The sequence below is a fragment of the Triticum urartu genome, chromosome 3A (assembly GCF_056163025.1).
Source record: "Triticum urartu cultivar PI428250 chromosome 3A, HENAU_Tu73, whole genome shotgun sequence".
Classification (NCBI taxonomy): Eukaryota; Viridiplantae; Streptophyta; class Magnoliopsida; order Poales; family Poaceae; genus Triticum; species Triticum urartu.
Window position 1 is genome coordinate 487,608,348 of NC_141875.1, and position 6,018 is coordinate 487,614,365.

Genomic DNA, 6,018 nt, shown 5'->3' on the forward strand with positions numbered 1-6,018 from the left:
TCATTTACTGTCGTCTTGTTTGTTCATTTATGAGCCTAGTAGCTTTTCTAAGTTTGAAATGCCTACTAGTATCCATGATTTTGCACTAAGCTGATATCCCAGCAGAAACTGGTCTTTGTATAAGGTATTTATCTGGAACTGAGGTAACCCTATTTGTCGATCGTTGCGAGCGATACGACAGTGGTGGCCCATGCAGCAGTGGAGCTACTGCAGCACCGGGGCGGTTTTCTAAAGAGATAGGTGCAGTTTTGGAACCTCCGCTTGGTTGAGAAAGTTTCGTCAGTTTTTTCTTTTCTTTGTTATCTATATCTGTTTTATCTTTTTGTCTCGGTTTTTATTTTAGTTTTTTCTTTTTCCTATTCCTGATTTTGTTTTTGTTTTCTTCCTTTTTCCATTTTGAAATCAACATTGTTTTTTACAAATACCCGTTTCAGCACTTTTTTTAATAATGCGGCATCATTTTTGAAATTGATGAATATTTTTAAATTCGCAGGCACTTCTAAAATTTGTGATCATTTTGGCAAACCCATAAATATTTCATAAATTTGTGTATTTTACAGTTCGTGAATATATTTTAGTTTCACACAAAAACATTTTAAGCTCTTTCTATAACATTTTTTGAAAATAGAGATAAAGGTGAAAATAAAGATGAGAATTGAGAAGGTGAAAGAAAAATTATTTGTGACCAGTGTGTGTGTGTTTTTTTTTGTTTTTGAAGATTTGCCAACACTTTATTGATCACTGATGATGTTTAAGGGAATACAAGTTGGGTCATGAGGAGAAATAAGCCACACGTGGTGACCTTCAAAAGGAACTAGGCAATTGAATAAAGAACTAGATCTAACTAAAAACTCTTTTACAATAGCCTCATAGGAGTCTCCTCGCCCCTTCGTAATATCATCCACCACTGTCTTGCAGTCACATGCAATAACAATCTTCGACACCAAGAGACCTTCAGCTAACGCCAGTCGGCCAGTGCCTCGCGACAAGCAAGCATCTCAAAAGTCGTTGGGTTTGTAGTTCCAGGAAGAACAAGAGATGAGGAACCCATATAGCTTCCATCTCTATTTCTGCAGATCGCAGCAGAGGCACCGGTTTTGCCATCTGCTGGCAATGCATCATCAACATGTATTTTGCAAAAACCTTCGGCCGGTTGCTTCCACGGTGGAGCATTAGGTTGGGCAGTTCTTGTAGGAACCGAAGGGGGGTTGATCACCTTGATAAAATCAAGTTCACTGATGAAATGTGTGTTTGGCTAGGAGGGGGACGCGCCTCCTGTTGATGCGTTGGGCCAGGCTCGTCAATGAGGTTGTAGGCCACGTGAGTGAGTCACTTGTAGGGACGCGCCTCCTGTTGATGCGCTAGGCCAGGCCCGTCAATGTGGTTGTAGGAGACGTGAGCTTTTGACCTTTTTAAATACATGATTAATATTTTTTATTTACTAAAAATATTACTAGTTTTTAAATACATGATTAATTTTCTTCAAATATATGTTTTGATGTCTACCTTTTTTCGTACACATTTAAAACTTTTTTATACAACTTTAATATTTTGTAAATACATGATTAACATTTTTTCAAATACATGGTTTTGAACAATTCTTCGAATATGTTTTAAACATTTTTCAAATATGAATTTTTATTTGAATTATATAAAAATAAATTAAAACTATGCCAAGATTTTTTTAGATTTTATATAGCAGTTTTAAATTTTCAGAACATTTTTTTGGAACATTCGAACATTTTCTAATGTAACACCCATTTCTGAGTGTTACGAAACATTGTTTTTGAGTGACATGAATATTTTTAAGATTGTATAAAAATTATTCGAAATGCTATGTACACTTTTTTGAAGCATGTGAACAATTTTAATGCTATCAACATTTTTCTACAGCTACACCAACAATTTTTTGCACCGCGTTAATCTTTTGGAAATTCATTTAAAAAAAGTAATTTTCAGTTTTGAAATATGGAATTCTTCTTTTCAAAATTTCAACAAAAGAACAAAAAAACACTAATACGCAAGGAGCTACTTTAGTCGGCCCAAAAGTAGCGACGGGAGGGCGCCTCTTGAAGTGACACCTCCTTTTGTCTTGCAACAAACGATTCATAGCCTCCCCTATACATGCACAACCCCTCATGTGGAAGAAAACCCTCTCCCTGCACACGTGGTCTCCATGTTTTTGGCCCATTCATTTGCTCACGCAAAGTCACTTCTCTTCTCACGTAAAGGTAAAGAACCCCACATCATTGCCACAGTTTAGACTTTAGACCTATTTCCCTTTGCAATGTGTTGTACAAAATTGCCTTCAAAGTCATACCTAAGAGGCTGAAATTAGTGCTACCTGATATCATCTCAGAGAAGCAGTCTACTTTTGTCCCAGCCAGACTCATCACGGATACCATAATTACAGCTTATGAGTGTCTTCATTTTATGAAGAGGAACAAAGCAAAGAAGAATATGATGTGGTACAAAGCAGTGCATTAAAACTGGATATGTCGAAGGCATATGATTGAGTTGAGTGAGACTATTTACACGCAATAATGTTGAAATTGGAATTCACAAAGAGGTGGGTGGCCATTGTTATTCATCTGGTGAGGTTAGTCAAGTTATCAGCTTTATTCAATGGCAAGAAAATACAGGAGTTTAAACCTTCGCGTGGGATTTGACTGGGAGACCTAATTTCCCCATATCTATTCTTGATAGCAGGAGAGAGCTTTTCATGTCTTTTAAAATCCATTGGCGAGTCATCGAACTTGAGTGAAATAGCAGGTGGCTTCTTCGAATGTACAAGTGCTTGGATTCGAGTGTGGGATATGTGTTCTCCGCTCGATTTTATCTTCAAAATTTGTTACCCTTGGAGATTTGAGGATCCTAGGCAGTACGAGTCAAGGCCTGGAAGATTTCTTGCATATGTGTGCTCCGAGGAGTTTGTAAAGCTTTAGTAGTCGCCTTCAATACCAACTCCGAGTGATTTAAGGCTCATTGTTGGGTGACTCAAAGGATGGTAAGGTGAGCCACATGTCGATGTTCCAAGACCTTGGCTTCGGCACCTCTCCAACAAAGATTAGTATTCCCCAAAGAGCGTGAACTTCCGCGTCCTCAACTCACTTGTGATTTATCCATTCTCGTCCATTTACTTAGTTTCTATGCTTACTGCCTTGCTAATTAAATTGTTGCCCAGCTTAACTTGTTGCTTGCTTGTTGTATAGGTTGTTCTCACCTAGTCGCATATTTTAAGAATTTATTGTATCCGTGTTATCCTAAAATTGGTAATCACGTTAAATTTGTAGTCACCTGTTCACCCTTTATTCTCTAGTCGATTGCTTTGATTCTTTAAATAGTCTTGATTCATTTCGTGATACAAATGCACAGGAAAAAAAAATAGGGGAAACGCACTCGTATGTTCCAACGGATGGCGGGCTGGCGGCAATGGTTGGCCATTTAGATTTGTCTTGCGAAGCTGCTGCCTTCTCTCTCGGTAGAAGCTCCCGTGAAAAGACTGGCGATATCTGACGAAACTACCAACGTGATTGATCCAGCAAACACATCCGGAACAACTGGAACCCATTGAAGAGTACATCATAGTATCTACAAGCACCGGAATGATGATGTGAGTGTTACACAGCAATGCAAACCAAACACCACCGCATTACGGTTCTATAGTATCCACACCAAGTGACCGCCTAATCCTACTACTCCCAACAACGGGATCACTAGACTGAAAATGCTGCCCGGATCTCCCCTTTAAATTAAAACAAAATAAATGCAATGTTATCAGTGGTGTCGATCCGACAGTAACCAACCAATCTGCCTGCAGACCTTTGACACCGAGTCTTCGATCAATCGCGTCCGATCGAGCTAATCCCCAACCGGACAGGAAATGAGGATAGGATTTGCCCCCAGCTTCCGTATCCCATGTAGTAGTAGTGGCGAGGTTGTTTAATCGACGGTGCATAGGATTCCCGCTCGCCCTTGACCTCCTCTTTGCATCTGACGCCACCGGATCACATACAATAAGCCAACCCTCAACAGAATTAGGTGCCTATCTGCAGCGAGGCGACAGAAGGGTCCTTTTTGGCGCCCATCACTTGCTCTCTACAATATTGGCAACAAAACAGCCTCGTCGTCGTTTTCGCCTCGCTGTTCGTCGAGCCTGAATATTTGTTTGGCTCTTCCCCTGACCCGTCGTGGCCTCATGATTGCCGCGCTTATTCCTCCTGCCCTTCGATTCCATGGGCGGCGCGAGTATTATACTGCGTAGCCCGCCGGGGATCAATCGATCGATGGTATCTGCGGAGTCCCGGGGCGGAAGTGCAGGTGTTTATCTGGCCGGCGATGTGTCGAGCCACCGCCAGCCGAGTTGACACGGGTGGGCGCGTGGTTCGGTGGAGTGGACAGTGGAGTGCCCTGGTGCTCGCTGCTAGGCAGCCATGGGGCGCATGGACATATGCCTTTCTCTTTCGTTATTTCTTTCCATGGAGACAGAGACAAGCTCGAGCCTTTTTGCTCCCACTCCCTGTGGTGTTAACTCTGCTTTCTTGTGCGATTCTCATGGCCAGGAGCATTTCCCGCGCTTGTGCGTTTCTAGTGGCCAATAGTTACGGGGGACTTGTTGATTTGCTTGTGTGCTTCGTGCCATGTGTCTGCGTGGAGTACACTATCAGTAAGAATCACAATTAATTAAGCAGAATGCATGTTCATCTTTATATGTTTTGGGCGTGGGCTAGTACCATGTTCCAGTCCACATAAAGCCATGCTAACCATGCGAGGAAGTGCATAAAAAAGGTGTACTGAAACATAAAGCCAGTATGTTGTTGCTAAATTGTATTATGTTGAATTTAGTTAAGAAGTTATTACAGAGAAGTTAATGTCTTATTTAGAAAAATAAATCAGTTATCTAACTACCCACAAAAAAAGGCAAAATAAATCAAAGAACATTATGATAATTGACTCCAACACGAAGCACAACCAAATATTTAGGACCATGATAATAAGGCCAACTCAAGCGCGCGACCCCATCATTTCCGGGTGCGTCCGTTTGAGGTAAAACGGACAAACCAGACGGCCCAGCGCGCGTACGCAAACGGACTTTTGTCCGTTTTCTGTCCGCTTTCGACCCATCCCCGGCCCAAGTTTGTGCCGCTTTTAGGGTGAAACGGACAGCGTGCGGACGGGTGGGCCGTGTGACCGTGTCCTCCCCTGGCCCGCCTGTCGGTGGCACAAGGACCCCATTTTTCTATCCACCCCTCCCCTCCTCCAGCAACACCCCCTCCATTCTTCTCCACTCTTCTCATGCTCTTGCCCATCGCCGCCGCCGCCGCTGCCATTGCACCTGTGTGATAACCCACAAGTATAGGGGATCGCAACAGTTTTCGAGGGTGAAGTATTCAATGCAAATTTATTGATTCGACACAAGGGAAGCCAAAGAATATTCTCAAATATTAGCAGTTGAGTTGTCAATTCAACCACATCTGAAAGACTTAATATCTACAGCAAAGTATTTAGTAGCAAAGTAGTATGAAAATAACGGTAGCAGTGGCAAAAGTAACAGTAGTAGTTTTTGTAGCAATCGTAACAGTGGCAACGGAAAAGTAACTAAGCAAAGATCAATATATGAAAAGCTCGTAGGCAATGGATCAATGATGAATAATTATGTCGGATGCGATTCCTCATGCAACAGTTATAACATAGAGTGACACAGAACTAGCTCGAGTTCATCAATATAATGTAGGCATGTATTCCGAATATAGTCATACGTGCTTATGGAAAAGAACTTGCATGACATCTTTTGTCCTCTTCTCCCGTGGCAGCGGGGTCCTATTGAAAACTAAGGGATATTAAGGCCTCCTTTTAATAGAGTACTGGACCAAAGCATTAACACTTAGTGAATACATGAACTCCTCAAACTACGGTCATCACCGGGAGTGGTCCCGATTATTGTCACTTCGAGGTTACCGGATCATAACACATAGTAGGTGACTATTGACTTGTAAGATATGATAAAGAACTCACGTA